At 32.7% G+C, this 18,768-nt stretch overlaps 1 protein-coding gene and 2 pseudogenes across 1 annotated transcript in view; 1 reads left to right on the plus strand and 2 right to left on the minus strand.

Moving 5' to 3' along the window:
* LOC148604770 (collectin-12-like) overlaps window positions 1-16,524 on the minus strand; it is a 41,244-nt gene extending 24,720 nt beyond the window's left edge. Inside the window, exon 1 of the mRNA XM_088550791.1 lies at window positions 16,369-16,524. The gene's annotated coding sequence lies outside the window, so the exon portion shown is untranslated. The remainder of the gene's footprint in view (window positions 1-16,368) is intronic.
* On the plus strand, window positions 8,753-10,907 carry LOC148604771 (uncharacterized; annotated as a pseudogene).
* LOC148604772 (uncharacterized) lies at window positions 10,627-12,049 on the minus strand (annotated as a pseudogene).
* Window positions 16,525-18,768: the final 2,244 nt, after the last annotated feature.

Here is an 18,768-nt window from a genome sequence, read left to right on the forward strand (position 1 = left end):
ACTAATACCACAAGCATTAACCACAATAATGTCCCCGGTACCAGATAATACATGTAGATATATTAACCTTCACCTTCTGTGACAAGCAAATGCCGCCAAGGACATAGTTGAAAAACCTGTATGTTCCAATCAAATGAACGGTTACAAAAGATCATCGGAGTATCCCAGAATGCTTATTGAACAATATTCGTTTGGTTTATGAAAATATATTCATTCATTATGGATTCATTAGATTTAATGAACATATATTTATTTTTTATGAATACATGTTTGATTTTATGAGCATATATTTTTTTTATAAATACATGTTTGATTTTATGAGCATATATTTTTTATGACCACATATTCAATTCTAAGAACGTATTTTTCGTTTTTAATGAATAAAAATGATTTTAATAACAATTATTAGTTCTTTTTTACGAATGCATGTTTGAATTTACGAACATATATTTCGTTTTTAAATTCTGATAACGGCAACGCAGCGTTTAACGCGCAATGGGTCTCACTAACCATTTCTAACGTTTGCATTACTTTACATGTTATAAAAGTAATTTTCAGTTTTACAGTGAATTCCCAGGAAAAATTAAATCTTAAAGTTGCATACCGTTGCGAAGCTTGGAAATTAAGGCTTCCAAAATCATTATGCTAATGGTACGATGATCGTTAAATATTTTCACAAACTTTACTTGAATAAATAATACTGAAAATTTACATTTTTACCTTTCTGCTAATTGACAGCATGGAGATAAATTACTAACGCGTGTAAATGATCTTCATACACACTTGTAGAAAAGTATAAATATGATTATAAAGTACGCACTCCCAGCTCTATTTTGACTACTTTTGATCAGAATACACACAAAAAACGCATTTACAATGCATAGATCTATGTTCGTTGTGTTTTATGGAAAGCTTCTAGTCTCTTTTCTTATCCAATATTCCAAAATGATTATAAAAAGAAGCAAAATATTAGTGAATTGCGACTATTTGTCTATTTAAAGCATCCAGTTTTGAGCTATGAACAACGAACTGACTTTTAAGCTTTGTCAAATGTATGTCAAATAAGTCATAAAAACAACAAATAGGGCAAACTGAATAAAAAACTAAACTTTTGAATGTTTCTGATCTCTTCAGTGACAACCCTTTAAACTTGGATATGATGATGGAACCTGCAAACTTTATAGACGATGGGCAAGCATACCCCCACCCCTCAGAGGGACTTCTGTTTACTTATGCAGCGTTCATTATTGATGTATTAAAAAAAAACATTTCTGCCTATTTGCCAACAAATAAGTGCAGTGTAAGCTCAGGATTAAGGAAATAGTCAAGGCCGTGATGTGTAAATGACAACATATGGTAAAAACTGAGTTTTCTATTAAAGAGAAACCAGACTCCAAACATTTTTAAACACAATTAAACAGTTCATTTTTCGAGCTTTAAAATGAGTGTATGGGCAAAAGTTTATATTATAAGATTATAGCTGAAAATCATTGAAAATTCGGATAGCCACGTAACGTCTGGGATAGACAAACGAGGAAATGAAAACTATGAACCGTTGAATAAATCAGTTTTCCTGTGCAGATGGATAAACCATAACAATGCACCAGTTTATGTTTACTACCATAAAACTCATGTAGTGACGACTTCAATCTTGTAGCAACGTAACTCTGTTCCAGAAGCCTATTTGTTAGAGTTCTAGCGCGATACAAAATGTTTGCGTAGTTTCGGCAAGCTCTGGCATAACGTATAAGTTGTGATATGAACAAGGGATGTTGCCACAGATGAAAGGAAAGTTGATAATTTCGAATGAAAAGTCATCACGTTTGTCGTAAAGTTTGTTCAGTAGTTTTCCTTTACCATCGATTTCTAAGTGTAGGCTAACTTCACAGTGTCTGTAATATCCTTTATCTCAAGTTCTTTGGTGTAGATGCGGTGTATCAAATCCCCTAAATTAGGATTGTTTAAAGATAATACGTCATCTATATATATATGATATTTGTCATATATATATAGTATATTCTTATGACTATACGGCTTTCAATTTCCATCTTCTGAACTTTGATTTGTATCAATTACATACAAGGACAATGTATTTATATATCACGACATTCTTATCTTGCAGCTTTTTGTTAATTAGCTAGAAATGCAATTTGTTTCTTTAAGATGGATACAATTCGAAAAATTGAAAAAATCAAAGATTTGACATGAATAGTATCACCTTTTTGGGTGTATATAAGAATTTTAATTGCTTCTTCTAGACCCAAGTTATATATGCATAACAGAAGCTATAAGAAAATTGATTACTTGTACTTCTTGACAGATTTATAGGTGGTTTTTTTTTCAAGTGCAATTATATATTTCTTGTAAATAATAAAAAAATTCAAATAGTTGTACTGCTGTTTTTGTTATTTGGAAACCAATAGAAAAACTGCTTCAAGGTTTTTTTTCTAAAAAGGATGACTAGATATTCTGATATGGAATCTTCCTTGTGGAAAAGAATTGATGACTATAGTTTTGTGCGTTACGTAGCTAATTATAATACAAAATGAAACTTTTGAAACCATTTCGCGGTATTTTGATAGTCACTTAATTTCAATAAATTCATTAAGCGTTAATCTTAATTGTTTTATTTTTTAATCTTTGTGTTGATCCCTGAAAGGAGGGAAACTGGTAATGATGATAACTAATCTATACATTAGAAACTTCATATGTATGTAATATAAGTCTACCCTGGTTATACTTGTCCATTTGTTTTTAATTTTAATTATTCATCAGTAATTCAAAGAGTTTCATTAGATGTAGACACATACATTTCGTCGATATCATATTTTAAAAAGTCACATTAAAATCAAATGCTAATACTCGTTTCGTCCGAAGAAAATGGTTTGAGCTGTATGTGGTATAGGATTATCATTTATGAAGGAAACTGATTGATTTTGAGATGTTTCGTTATCTTTTATAGAGAAAAAACGGATGTTTTAGTTTCAACAAATAGAAAAGAAACAAAGTTAAATTCTCCATTCCATGCTTTTTAAGATATTCCCAATTATTCAGTATTCATTACAGATGCTTTATATTGGAATCTGGTGATTTTGAAGCATATTTTCGCAGTTATTTGCTTTGAAATGTGTTGACCAAACAAGAAATGTTATGTTTGAGGATTTGTTTTAAAATTAAATAAAATCCAAAAATTTCCCATTTGATGAAGAGTCCCATATAAACCAAAAAATATCAAGCACCTAATCGTAAATTCTAAAAGTTTTTTTTAATTAATAGCTTTGACGAAATACGCTAAAAGTCTTTAATAGAGAAGTCGGATTACCTTGGTGTGTATATTTGTTAGAATCAATCATATTGTGTCGACAACATAATTTTTTTCTTAAATTCTTAAAAGTCTATCAAAAATGACGGATGAAATATTTAATGCTGTAACACATAATGTGTATAATGCTTTATGCGCCTTGTGATCATGGTTAAAAACATTAATACATTTGGTGGCATTTCAAGGAAACTAAACCGTTTCATTGCAAAATTTTAAAAACCTGAAAATTGACCTTTTTCAGGATTTTATGGTCACAAATAATTAATTCATAACGAAAATGATCATTTTTTAAATCGATTTGTTATCTGTCACATGCGCTATAACCTGTCACCGGTTCATCAAGACAAGTTCAATTTTTGATAGTTTGATAGAAGAGTAATGCAAAGCAATTAGACCACGGTGGTTCATGTACTAAGGAGTAATCAACGGAACCAAGATTCTGGCGGAAATCGGAAGAATGCAATCAAGGGATTAAGACTAGACAGGAAAACAGTCACACACAACAAAGAACATGTAATAATCAAAACAACACGTACGAAAAAACAAAAAAAAAGGGAAAGGAAAACTATGACACGGTGAACAATTCGGTTTTCATGATGCAGATGGATACACCGTTACGATACACATGATGACGACCATTAAACTTCTGTAGTGAAGACTACAGAAATTTTATGGTCTTGTAGCAACCCTGTTCCAAAGCCTAATTTAAAGAAGTTTAGGGCGGTTCAAAAGTCAGCATACTAATTTAGCATTACAATAAAGGTGTAATAAATAAATGAAAGTACATTTTTCTCGTTTGTATACTTAACATATTCGTGAAGTACTTACTGATATTAAAGAATGCAACAGTCCGACGTTCGAGTCGAATTGTCTTGTTTGAATATATACCAAACTAGTCCTGAATATGATATACGGTGTAGATTTTCTATACAACAGTTGCAAGTATATAACACAAACAAACAAAAGATACTGAGACCAAAAAAAAAAAAAAAAAACAGAGACACTTAGTCATAATTAGTTGCAAGGCTGTATATTTGATATCGCTACCTCTAAAACTATGTTACATGTAAGCTGGCGAAATTTTAGTCATTTTTTTTTTAAATACGGGAAATAAATTTGGTGCAATTAAACTACATCTTTTCAACAAATTGGCGCAAAATAACGTTGCCCGTCTAAATCTGGTAGCTCAATTTGGTTCTGGTTTTTTTTTTTTTTAATATTGGTATCAAGTTAGTTGTGCTCCGTTCTTTACCCTCCTCCAAGGTACAGCAATTCACTCACAATATGATGTCAAATAAAATTAATTCGAACTTTTTGCTGCAGCAATACTTGAACAAAAAACATAATTACTTACTTTAAATTTCCTTATATATTAAAGGACGATCGAAGGGGAATGGAGGTAAGAACCAACAAGATATGGGTGCTGATTCTTAAAGCTAATTCTTTTTGATGCTCACGGTAGCCTAGATTTTATTTCCCTGTTTCATACAGTCATCGTTTTTTTTTCTAGTCTTGACAACGATTTATCCTATCTAAAACAGGTTCTGTATTTAATAAAATATGAAAAAGAAATGAAACTTTCTTTGATTAAACTGCATGTTTTCATACTATACATTCCCCCATACTCCTAAAAGGTAAGATAGATTGGAATTCCCTTCCCCCATACTCCTAAAAGGTAAGATAGATTGAAATTCCGTTTCTCTATACTCAAAGGATGGCACCAAGTCAGGAAACAACTTGCCAGTTAACCTCTAACATTGCAGAGAAAAACTGTAATAAAGAAAGGCTAATGGACGAACGGATACTATTCAACAAATCAGGATACAAGAAGTTTGGAAAGCCCAGGACTGTAAAACATTTGAAGCTCAAGGTGTTATGTTTGGTTGTAATTTAAGTCTGCATCTGATCGATTTTTACAAAATATCATATATTCAAACTTGATACAGTTATAAATATGGATATTTCTTGTCATTATTTTTTGTGGGGTGTAAAACATACAAATTTATTTTTCAAAGTTACTTTGGCTCCGCAGATATGTTCATGTATCACGTTTGGAATGTAGTCCAATGCTTCAATTCTTCGACATGTCTTTTCTCCTTAAATGAAGTATCTTTATAGATTTTAAGAATATTTGGGTCATTTTATCCGGCTTAAGAATGGTCCAATTGGTTCAAATGGTTTATACACTCAGTTTTGGAGTAGGTCTAAGTTGCAGATTTTTTTGTGTCTGCCTTTAGTAAGTAGTGGACTAATTCTACATGTGTCACGTGGTACAAAAGTAAAAAAAAAATTAGTATAAAAATACAGCAAAATTGTGCACCAAGACAAACTCCTTGACTGAGCCTGGTTTAATCTCAAATTATTTTATACATTTCAGGTCCAATGGAAATTTCTTAATGTTTCAAGCAACAAACTAAAAACAAACTATGAGCAAAGCTCACTAAAGGATACCTACCTTACCCACCTCAGAAACCATCAAAACATTTTAAAATATTGTCAAACTGGAAATTAATGTTGCTGGGGTCTTAAATAAAACACGATGATATGATATTAATATAAAACACATATAATCGAAGTATCAAGTTGTTGTAGTTGCAGAGAAAACTGTACTGAAGGTCTGGACAGACAGACGAACAGACAGACAAACAAATCAACACAATGATCAGTATATACCTCCCATTTTCAAAGCGGAGGCCATAAAACGTAATGAATTCTCAATAAAATTGATTTATTGACAACAAATACTAGTAAACAGTGTAGACAACATTATAAAGAAACCTGTGTAGAAATATAATCTGGATATATGAATATAAATAACAATGAAGTGTCAGTCTCTATAAGAAGCAGGCAGTTGGTTAAACATTGCATGGAATAACTCACCACTTAGACAATGTACCACCATAATCAAGGAATAAAAACAAGATTTTCCATATTGTTTATGTAAAATGAGTAATAACTTCCTTGAAATGCATAGCAAATGAACATTTCTGGGGGCAAATTACTATGTTCAGTTATATTACATTCAATTTAAAACTTTCCAAACATCCCTATTTATTCAGAGATCAAATAGTGGTTATTTCAAATAGAGAACACCTCGAGTGAGAGTATATTGTCAGATCGGTGGGTTTTTTACATGCTTTGGTTCCCCCCCCCATTCTGCCTGATTCTTACATAGACTTGTATTTAAAAATGTGAAAACATCAAAACTAATTAGTATACCAAATATCAAAAGTTAACAGTAGCAAACCTACAAACAGTTCAATCTTATCCATTGGAATGTATATCAATTGATTTTTAAACTTTCAATGTTGATAGATGATTAACTCCAGCATACTCCACTAAACATATAAAATTTTATATTGTTTTGCTGTATTACAAGTTCTAAAAAATCATCACATTTATACATTAAAATAAACCAAACTTTCAAAAGTCTACAAACCAAATGTAACATAATATATTTAGTATAATATTTTTCGTTCAAATGTATCACCCTTTATTAATTACTCTTTTCCATAGAATTACAAGTGGGCTGGTGATATCAATTTTTTATCCACACAATAAAAAATATAATTACCACTGGTTAATGGGCAATTGAGATTTGCCAGCATGAAGCCATTACAGAAGGTACAATTTCGTTCGTATGAAGGGAGTACATATAAAATTCTGTAAGAACCATAAAAACAGTGAGCAAGTTCCCAAAAAGAGTACCTCTAGATACTACTGTGAAAGTACTTTAATTCGTCAGAAACACAAGTTCGTGGATTCTTGAATTCGTGGTTTTGAAGTTTTCAGTATACACATCAATGGGAATCTACTATTCGTTGGGAACCAAAATTGATTTGACCTACCCACGAAAACCACGAAAATTGGTACCCCATGAATAATAATACTTTTACACTATATGAAACTGTAGCAAGAGTAATCAAGGGCACCAAGGTTATAACGGTAATCAAAAGAATGTAATCCAGGGTCAATGACCAGACATACACACAAGAACATAAAGTAACTAAAATCATACATACAAAGTAACGAAAGCAAATGAGCAACTCGGACTCCCCTAAAAACTGGGAGCATGGACCAGGTGCACCGGTGGGTTAAGCGTCCTCTGCTTTTCTAGAAACACCCGCCGAGTTTCTCATAAAACGTCAAGTCCGGGGTAGACAAACGAGGAAAGGAAAACTATGAACCGTTGAATAAATCAGTTTTCATGGTGCAGATGGATACACCATAACGATCCACGATGACGACCATAAAACTTCTGTAGTGATGACTTCAATTTTGTAGCAACATAACCCTGTTCTAGAAGCCTATTTGTTAGAGTTCTAGCGCGATACAAAAAGTCTGCGTAGTTTCGGCAAGCTCTGGCATAACGTATGAGTTGTGTTATGAACACTCCATACACAGGTGCCGAAGGGATGTTGCCACAGATAAAAGGAAAGTTGACAATTCTGAATGAAAAGTCATCACGCTTGTCGTAATTTTCCTTTACCATCGATTTCTAAGTGTAGGTCAAGATATGAGGCAGTGTCTGTAGTATCTTTTATCTCAAGTTCTTTTGGATAGATGCGATGTATCAAATCCCCGAAATTAGGATTGTTTAAGGATAATACGTCATCTATATAGTTATAGCAAGTTATGATTGGTAGCTCAGTATTTGTATTATGATGTTAAGTAAATTTACAATTAAAATGGTAATAAATTTTACATAACATTGTAATTAAGATTTTTATTTTTACCACCAGTAAATGTTAAAGAATATAATGAGAAAAGATGGAAGTGTTATTAAAGTGACAATATGCTATGATGGCGTCAATGCCCAACAGGTAAAAAATGTTATAACCCTCAACAAGTTCCTTGGAACATAAATAAATTTACTCACCACATATGCTACATATGGTATCATAATATTTTATTGTTAAAATATAAGAATTTTTTTCTCCCGAGTAGTATTCGTTATTGCACAAGCTAAAGTGCGTGCATTATTAAAAGGGTTCATATTCTCCAATATTCATGAAATAATCGTATGAAAAAGCTTAAAATTTCATTATAAATAGTTATTGATGATGCTAGGAATTAAAGTTTTATATGCTTTCAGTGGTAGAAATTATAAAACATGAAGCTCAACAGTAATTATATATTGATACTATACAATTATGGCAGCTCTGTCCTTACTATATAATGTTTTATAGAACACTTAAAAGAGATATTGACTGAGGTCGATGATCAAGGTCAATATCTCTTTTAACTTTTCTATAAAACATACATAATATTGCATACACTGAGCTGCCATAACTGTTTTTTTTTTCCTCATTTCTCAGTAAATATTTTAAGAATTTCCAGCTGAATTACTCTCTATCTTAAAAAAATATTTTGGTATAAATTTAATGGGTCCAATTATTTAAGTGAGTAAAATCTGTTAAGAATCTAGTTACAATAATGTAGCTCCAAACAAACTGTGTCAAGGTGGAGTCCCAAAGATGTCCTACCAATAACAATGGAGCAACTCCATGTGCAATTCACACCAGGGCAATGAGAAACCAAAGTCAGATTTATCTTCTCAGAATTCCAGGTGGCGCAATACTCAATGCGGTCCTTAACAGCTTCATGCTGTTATGTTTTTTCACTGTATACACACAGATAACCCATAGCAGTCACAGAATGTTTTAATTAGTTTTACCCCCTATTAACACACACACTTCTTGTTAATAAAGTATCATTATGAGTTATAATTTATTGCTGTTAGTACATACAAATTTTGGTCTTAAAAATGGCAAACTATGGGCTATGGAATTTACCTGATTTAAAAGAACTGAGAAGAAGGAAAGCTAGAATATCTGGAAGAAAACATGAACTTGTTGAAAGGTAAATATATATTAAGTTATTTAACAAAAGATATATTGTTTATTATTTATCATTCAAAACCTTTATAGAACTATTTTTGTATAAATAAGTGTAATCTAATTAATGTTTTATCTATGGTTAAGAATATTTTTAGAACGATTTACTGTTTTGTTTTTGAATTGTTTGTTATTTGCTTTCTTCTCGTTGTTTTTTTTTTAAATTTTAATATTTAACAATTGATGTTTTAAATTAGAAGCAAATGATAGAAATCAGGACTTTGGAAGACAGGACAACACAGGAGAAGATTATTTCATGGAAATTCCACACTCAACATTATATAAGGATATTAATAATGAGACTGTCTTAGTAGAATTTAAAATGGGACCCATTGAAACATGTCTTAATGCATTAAACAAATCTATAGACTCAAATGCTGAAAACTTATACCAGGAGAAATTTTTGAGGTACATACGCCTGGCTATGTCAGATAATATATTTTTTGTAATAGGTGAATGCAGAGCTCAAATGAATGAAAAAGCAGTGACTAATAAAGTGGATATTGCTATTGATTCAGATGGATGCATTATTGAATGTCAGTGTGAATGTACTGCTGGTATGGGCCCGAATGCTCACTGTAAACATGTTTGCTGTATGCTTCTTGCTTTACATGGATTTTCAAGCAATGGTGACATAATAACTGAGGAGACATGTACACAGAGACTGCAGACATTTCACCGTAGCAAAACTTTAAAAGGAACTCCTATCAAGGCTGCTAATTTACCATTAGACAGAAAGAAAGCAAATGAGGTTATTTTCGACCCTAGGCCAGCAAAATTCAGGAAAAATGCAAATTATGCAGATTATTTTCGGAATATTTGTTTAAACCACAACGAAAAAGCAAAATTTCCAATATCCCAGCTCTATTCTCCAGCTAATTTGTATGCAGTAGACTCTGATCATGACTATTTTGAAGGTCATCCAGAAGATATATGGTTAGAACAAAACAGCATATCCAAAATAGCAGAGTGACATAGTTTCAATTGACGAAAAAACTACAGATCAATCTAAAAATAAATCCTGGCAACAAGAGCGAGGTTTCCGACTCCAAGCATCAAACTGTGGAGGAATACGCAAGGCAACTGTCAAAATCAATTTCAAACATTTAGCAGAATTCTTGGCAGTGTGCAATAATCTGAAAACAGCTACAATTCTTCATGGAAAAAAGTATGAAGCTGTGGCACTGTCCAAATATGAAAATGAAAAAGGCTTGAGTACAAAACAAAGTTAGTAACAATCATGCTTTCATTGGTGCATTACCAGATGCTATTGTAGACAAGGACAAAATAGAATTGAGGAGGTTAAATGCCCTTATATTGCTAGGAATAAAACAATTTTACCAAATACATTATCATTCTTAAAAGAAATAGATGATAAACTGACATTGGACTCCAACCACAATTACTATTATCAGATTAAGGGACAGTTGTTTTGTACAGGAGCTACCAAATGTGACTTAGTAATTTATACCTTCAAGGACCTAAAAGTTATAAATATCAATTTTGACAAACTGTTTCTTGACAATATGATAGAAAAACTCAGTTTTATGAAAATCACTTTGAAAGTGTTCTTAGAAGATTCGTCTACAAGAAATATCATAAATTTTCATTTGATCAATACTAAAGTCATTTACCAGTCTTTGTCTCTTGATGTATTATTGAGACATTATAATAATAAAAATGTTTATACATTTGAAATATCCTTTTTTGTATCCATGAATTCTACTGAACAGACATCTTTAACATCTTTCAAGACCACTTTCCAGGCTAAATGAGGAACAATGCGATTTCTTAAGTTGCAAAGCATAAAACATACAAATGTTATTTCACTGGCAAGTTTAGTTTCTGTAATGTTTAAAGGTTCCTTTAAAATTGTAAATGTCTTTGCAAGGCCTATTATTCTCTCAATATGCACCCTGTTGCTGGAAATGGCTCTGTCTTTTAAAACAGTTTTGTTTGTCATGCTATTCTTCTTGTTGAAAAAGTTGGAATGTTTACAGCTACATCATATGGGGCAAAGAAATCTTGAACATTAAAGCCCTTGTCTGCCACGACAGAGTCACCTCTATCACACATTCTTGTTAAACTATTTCTCTCACAAATTTGTCTGCCGCTTGTTGAACCTCCATATGCTGGTGATATATAGGAATCTAATCCACCAGGAGTTGCACCTACTAACAATTTTACTGTATTTCTGTTTTTATATGTAAAAAATGTTGATTGTTGTGCGATAGGTCATTTAGGTTTCTTCACAGGACACTCTGTGCCATCCACAACAACTCTTGTGTAAGGAAATTTATGTTTGAAATTTGTAGGACAGAAGAAGTGAACAGTGTCCCGGTCAGGCCACAAGTTTATTTCGTTCCACTGACAAGCCATAAAGTTGACTCATTTTACCCAAATATTTACAACAGCTGTCTGTGATATGTTAAAAAGCCGGCTGAGTTCAAAATTGGTTTTGTGTTGTCGTAACTTTATCAAAGTTAGAAAAAACTGATTTTCAACAGAAAGCTGATTACTTCTATAATACATATAGATCAGATTTTTTTACAGCACTACCCAATATGGATAATACAAACTTAAAATCAGAATATGAGTGTAGTCCAGTGTAAAATAACATTCCTGGTGGATCAAACATGAATTTTTCCACAGACAATGAAGGCCAAGAAAGATTCTGTGTACTTGTCTCAGCAGACACTGGTACATTATGTTGGATAGGGTCAGCAGAAGGCTCATTATTAATGTCCATATCACATGGTTCAGCAATGTAAATTTCATTGGTAAAATTATTGGAACATATTTCATCAATGGGGTCTGACTCTTCATTCATTTCCACGTCATTGCCTTTCAAACATTTCTCTGCGTTCCTTTTCCTTAATCTTTTCCATCTAGAACTCGGAGAGGGTGAAGATGGTGTCCATGTAAATATGCTTGGAACAGCATTCTTTTTCAATCTTTGTACCAGGGTGGTTGTACCTAGAATGATTTTTGTTGTGTTAAAATAATATTAATTTATATCTGTAATTAATAATTTTTATTTACTAATTTAACATTTGATCAACATATTTTTTTTTATATTATGTAGAAAATTTAAGCTGATTTACCCTCATGCCAAATACAAGATGTTTACATCAAAAGACAACAAAGTACAGCCTAGACATAAATCGAATTAATTTGTCCTTGAGGTCAAAGTTCAAGGATTAAAGGTAATCAACCATGGATTGAAAAACATTCTCTTGAAGTGAACTAACCTCTTTCTATATATCAAAAGCCCACACGAAAAAACGACAAAGGTACAGACGAGACAAGAATCTGTATTGCAAAATCATTCATTTGACCTTCAAGCCAAAGTTCGAGGTCAAAGTCATTAACAGTGGTACGACATACATGGTCTTGAGCTGATCTATCCTGATGTCAATCACCAAAAGCCTACACCAAAAGTCACAGCCTGGACACAATTTGATACGGATGCACAGACAAACAGACGGACATTATGACAACTATAGGGCGTCCGCCACATAGTAGCGGGCCCAAATTACCAGACATATGCCCAAATCCCTGCAAAGCAACTCCTAACTGCAGCTTGTTAAAATCTGGGGCAACAACAACAAGGACAACATCATAACATAATACGAACACAATTTTTTGCTGGAAAACTGCACCTTGGATTTTGCTAAAAAAATGACCTTAAAGTGTATTTTAAGGCACTTAACAACAGTACAAAGTTTCAAAACAATTCATTGATCTGATCAGTTTTCAAGTTGTCATATGGAAATTGTTAGGGGGCAGACGGACACTCATTTTTTCAGAGGATATACGGTAATATATTTCCTCGCTACTTTGTATGGCAGGTTTTAAACATTGTTTTTTTTTTCAGTTATTCATGTACCGGTAGTATGATATACCACCTTTGACCAGGTGGTATAACATCTGCAGTCAACAAGAAAGTTCTTGAGCTCATCAAATTAGTGGTGGAATTACTACTATCTTGTCTGAACTCTACATACTCATTTCTCTTTCCTCTGTTTTCTACTACATAAATAAATCCATCCCATGAAAGACTGTGTGTAACAGTATTAGATTTCACCGTCTAAAACAACATCAATTTAGTCCGTCAATTTCACAACACATGCAACTATACCTATGACTGCAATGAAATAAAAAAAAAAACAACAGTTCCTGGAAGAAGGGTTGCCTGAAAGAAGTGGTCCTTAATACAAAGGATAAAAGTTGTGAATGTTTGATTCTAAAATTGAATTCAATATTATGGCATACCTATATAAAGCTTCTGTCAAACTATTAAGTGGCTGTGGTAATTGCAGATAAAACTGTATTGAAAAAGGTGCACATAGAAAAACTGAAGAGGGGATGAAAGGGGTGGATAGATACTATAACCACTTAATACCTCCCACTTTCAAAGCGTGGATATAAAAAAGGGAAGTCCTAGCCTCCCATAACAATCAAATGGTTGCTCCCTAAGTTACCGAAAAAAATATATGTAATTTTTATGATGTTTCAAGGAAAAAGTGTATCATTTGAAAATATATGAATAGTCGATGCAATTTGACTGCTGAAAATGAAGATGTGGTATAAATGATATAGAGAGAATAAATATGGTGAATATGTCACAGAGACAACAATGCCACCAGGATAAAAAATCTTTATTCCCCCACTTTTTTTCCTTTTATTTTGCAGACCTCTTTCTGTATTGTTATGAATCAGATCATGGCTAGAATAAATAAAGATCCTTCCAAACAACATTTGGTAGAAAACCTTCAGATAATTGGACGATATTTTGGTTTTTAACTACAACGACTTCAATATTTATACTAAAGATATATATCATGTAGAACTGTCTTTGAATAAAAACATATTGATAAACAAGTACTATCTTTATAAAAAGATAGCCGACACAGTGAAATTTTGTTCTTTTTTACTTCTACGTTTCTACTTCTCTTTCAAGAACATAACACATGGCATGCAATATTTTAATGTTCCGATAAAGTTATTTTCGAAGGCAATTCCAAATTTTCGATACAGATTTTTCGAACTCCACTAAGTTATCAGTATTTGGCCAATCGGGAAAAAGAACTGCGATCAGGTGACTTGCGTTTCCATAGAAGATTGTCCTTAAGGTCAAAGGGTAAAAAGCAAAGCTATACCGACTGCGTCGGAAAAATAATGTCCGTTTTTTGATTAATACATATCAATAATGATAAACTTACCACTAAAATTTCTGACAAATGGGATGAATTTGTATTCCCTATTGTTAATTATCCGTTTAAAATGGTAATGTCCTCTTGCAGGGTAGGAAACTCACTCAAATTCTAGCCAGTCCTGAATACAATTTTTCAATATATGTACTATATAGCTATATAGATTTTTGCTTAAAATAGTTGGCAGGCAGGCTACTATTTCAAACTCTGCCCCTTGTCACCATCATATTATATTTAACATACCACAATTGGTCCAATTTCCCTGTATTATCACACTGTTTTAGATTTTATTGAAAGAAATCTTTATATAACGAAGAAATTACCACATCAAAGTTTTCAATATCACAAGCACATAAAAATATTTACAATTTTTTTCAAACATGTCCACCACACTGGACAAATACGTTGTCAATAAAACATTCCAGCATTTTCAAAACATCTTCTTCCGTATATTTGGAAGATGATTTGGAATTATTTTTAGAAAGTATGAGGAATCTCTACCAAGAACTATATATTTGTATCTAGGTGTACCATCTTTTTTGGAGTAACAACGATATACAATGTTTTTGAGTCTGTATTGATTTGTCACTGAAATACAGGGAAATTTTGTTGGTTATGTTTTAGTGATGGAGGATGTTAGCCAAATTATTTATACCTTTGTTGACAAATGGTAGTGGAAGATATTGTCGTGTTTCTTCATCTTGACCTTTTACACAAACTGATTTAATGAGTCTATGGAAAGCAATATCTAATATGATGGCAACAAGTCTGTATAATGATGCGGTATTGTCAGAAACAGGAGTGTAAACTTGTTTTGTAAAGGGAGTGTAGTATAGTGAGAGGTATAGAATACACTTTAGTTTGAATGTGATGAGGTCAAAGAGGTTTTTGTGTGAAAAGAAGAACAACATCTATGGAGACATCATGCATCTTAGGTGATGTATAGTGATGATGACCATGATTCCTCATTATAGGTTTTATTCTGCTTATTTGTACCTACGTACTATTCATTTGAAGATAGGTTCAATGAATTAAAGGTGCAATTTAATTAAACCTATCTTCAAATGAATTGATCATACCTATAAATGAATTGAACCTTCCTTAATATTAATTTTAAACATCGGAGATAGGTACAATTGAACTTAATCTATCTTTAATTTAATTGAAGCTATCTATAATTCAATTGTTCGTTCCAATCTTTAGTAAATGAAACGTCTTTATAATTGAATTGAACACATCTATAAATTAATTTATGTTAAAACGTTTGGTATCATGTTTAAGTAACTCTGGTATATTATTAATTAACTGCTCCAATGATCCTGAACACAGTCCTTAAAACATCAAAAAGCTAGCTGTTCAAAAACAATAACTTCTTTTAGAATTCATAATCATCAAAAAATCTATAAAAAAAAATAGGAAAAACAAACAAAAATTGCCAAATTAAGAACAAAAATTAAATTCTTTAGTTTCAATTTTTAATCATCAATTTTTAAGATGAACAGATACTTAAGTAACAATCCATATAAAATTCAGACACTGCCAATGATTAAGATGACGTAGAAAAACCCACAGAACAAATGATTTTTTTTACAGTCTACATATGCTATTTATTTACATAATAATATCATTTCTGTATTCAGATCTGCACTTTTGAGAAAATCATGCACTCATCTCACACTAAAATCAACCAAATAAAACCAAATCAAGAACGATAACTCTTGCAAAGTGCCAATTGTATGTACAATCTATATAAGTTTTATCTCAAAAGTGCAACAACCAAATGAAAAACTAAGACTAGTTATGTGATCAGTAACTGTTTCTGAACAAGAAATAAAACTGAAATCTGTGGGTTTTTGACATGCATGAATCACCTTCTGTCTGATTTGTAAAGACTGCTACTTAAAATGAATGACAGCAGCGTGAATACATGAACCTGGTGTTCTCCTTTGTCTAGGACAGTCTGTATCAACAAATCAGCCAGGAAGTGGGTATACCCAGCATTGATAGAGTCATTCTCCTCCACAGTAATAGTCTTAGTACTGTGTGTAGTCAGAACAAAATCTTGTTGGAAATAGGACACATCAACTGTAAATAAGTTCAAGGCTTGTTGTATCAGGTAACATTCTTAATCATGACAAAATATCAGCTCCTATAATATATTTCAATGACAAATATTCATAGGTTGCATAATGAGTGAAAGTTGAATATCGCAAAATATCAACTATATTTAATTTCAACACAACTAGCCTGGGAAAGTTTGTAATGATGTTTAATTCAAATAAAGCGAGTTGATATTTTGCTTTATTTAACTTTCACAAGTTATAAACCCTTTTTCTCTATGCTTCCTTTCAAATATCTTGACTGCTTGACATTAGACATCCGTCAGGGCTGAAATTCTAGCAATTGTCAATCTATGACCTCACCATTAGTGTCGGGAGAACAGCATTAGAAACGTAACAACACTTTCAACCTATCGGGTTTTTAAGAACAATGATACACAATCATACAACAACCAACCACAACAGCTGAATGCTAAACAAGCTATACTATACTTACTTACAATAAACACTGTGGAGCCTCCTTAAGGAGCATACCTGTATTGAGATGCCTGGATGCTACAGGTAAATTATCATATACTTACTTTCAATAAACCTTGTGGAGCGTCCTTACGAAACATACCTGTATTAAGATGCCTGAATGCTAAATAAACTATACTATACTTACCTTCAATAAACCCTATGGAGACTCAATAAGAAACCCATCTGTAATAAAACCATATGGAGCCTCGTTAAGAAACATACCTGTACTTGAATGCCTGAATACTAAACAAGCTATGATGTACTTCCCACAAATGTAAATGCTCAACATCACAGCCAACATAACTTTTGATGTCTCTTTTACTATTACCAACCGTCCTCAGTTTCCAATAATTCAATGTCTCCATGACAACAATAAACATGTCAACCAATTCACCACTGTTGGTATTTCTTCTGAAATAAAACAACAAAAAGTACAAACATAAAATCAATGTACATTCTATTCTTTTCAAGATATTCATTTTGTTTTCTCTGTTTTCTCTATAAACAACCATAGAATACAATAACATGTCCAGTTGGAGATCCAAAGGGAGGTTTGTTTGTTTGTTTGTTGGGGTTTAACGTCCGAGCAGCAATATTTCAGCTATATTCAGACGATGAACATGAAATTGATGATAAAATTAACATGAAATGATGATGAAATGAAAAAGGGATGGGACACAAGGACAATGGAGTCGACAAATTTTGATTGCCACTGGTAATAGGGAGAGGTGGGTAGGGTCGGGCAATTTAGCCTCCTGTGGCGGAGCCCTATGGTCCCTACTTCGGGAGAATACCACAGTAGGGTTCTTTAACGTGCAAGGAACGTGGCATCTTTCCCAGCAACGTGCACCACTATGGTTTGCGGTCAGGTTTTCCGTATTATAGCCTGACAACCCCAGCATGTAACACGCCAGGGGTACCCCATTTCACCACCTGGGGCACACATCCCAGTTGCTTGTAGGGCAGAGCGCCGTAGCCCCCGGCTAGGGTTCTGAGAACTATTTAGTCGCCTTTTACGACAAGCTTAGCGCTGCTGCAGGCCTATTCTTTTAACACCCGGACCTGCACGGGGTTCCAAAGGGAGGGTTCTGGGGTTGAAACCCCCCTTTTGTAAGAAACTTTTCTTTAATTTATTGGAATTTTGGCATAGATAAGCACATGACGGGCCGAATCCCCCATTATAAATGTCTAAAATGAACCCCCAATATTTTTAAATTTCTGGAAAAAGCTAATGGATATTTTAGAATACTTCCCATTTTCATCATTTATTTATCTTTATTTAAACATCAAAATATATTGAGGTAAAACAGAAAAACTCCAAATTATTATCACCCATCTACAAATACATGTAATGATTAGATTAGGTTTTCAATCCCAACTTAGATTGGCCTTTAAATCACAATGTTTTCAACTTTAATTATACAGTTGCAGTAATAAAACATGCATCTTCATCATAACTTTTTAATACAAAAAGTCTACAAATTACAGCTGAAACTCTGGGTCAGCTCACAGTGATATCATGTTTTTTGGGGGGTCAGCAACAGCCAATCCTGTGGTATGAGGGTTTCCTCATCATTCATTGAAGACCCATTTATTTAAAGGCAATGTCAATAATCATCTTGCTTCTACAACCACATACAGTGCATGGTGCCCAACCTTTATACAATAAAATTAATTTTAATGCAAGCTAGGAGAGTACAATATAATATTCGGGTACTAAAGAATTGTAAGTAAGCTTGCAGTGATACCATGTT

The sequence above is a fragment of the Perna viridis genome, chromosome 10, assembly GCF_037379345.1.
Source record: "Perna viridis isolate PV_CMFRI_1.1 ecotype Kerala chromosome 10, ASM3737934v1, whole genome shotgun sequence".
In the NCBI taxonomy this organism is placed as follows: Eukaryota; Metazoa; Mollusca; class Bivalvia; order Mytilida; family Mytilidae; genus Perna; species Perna viridis.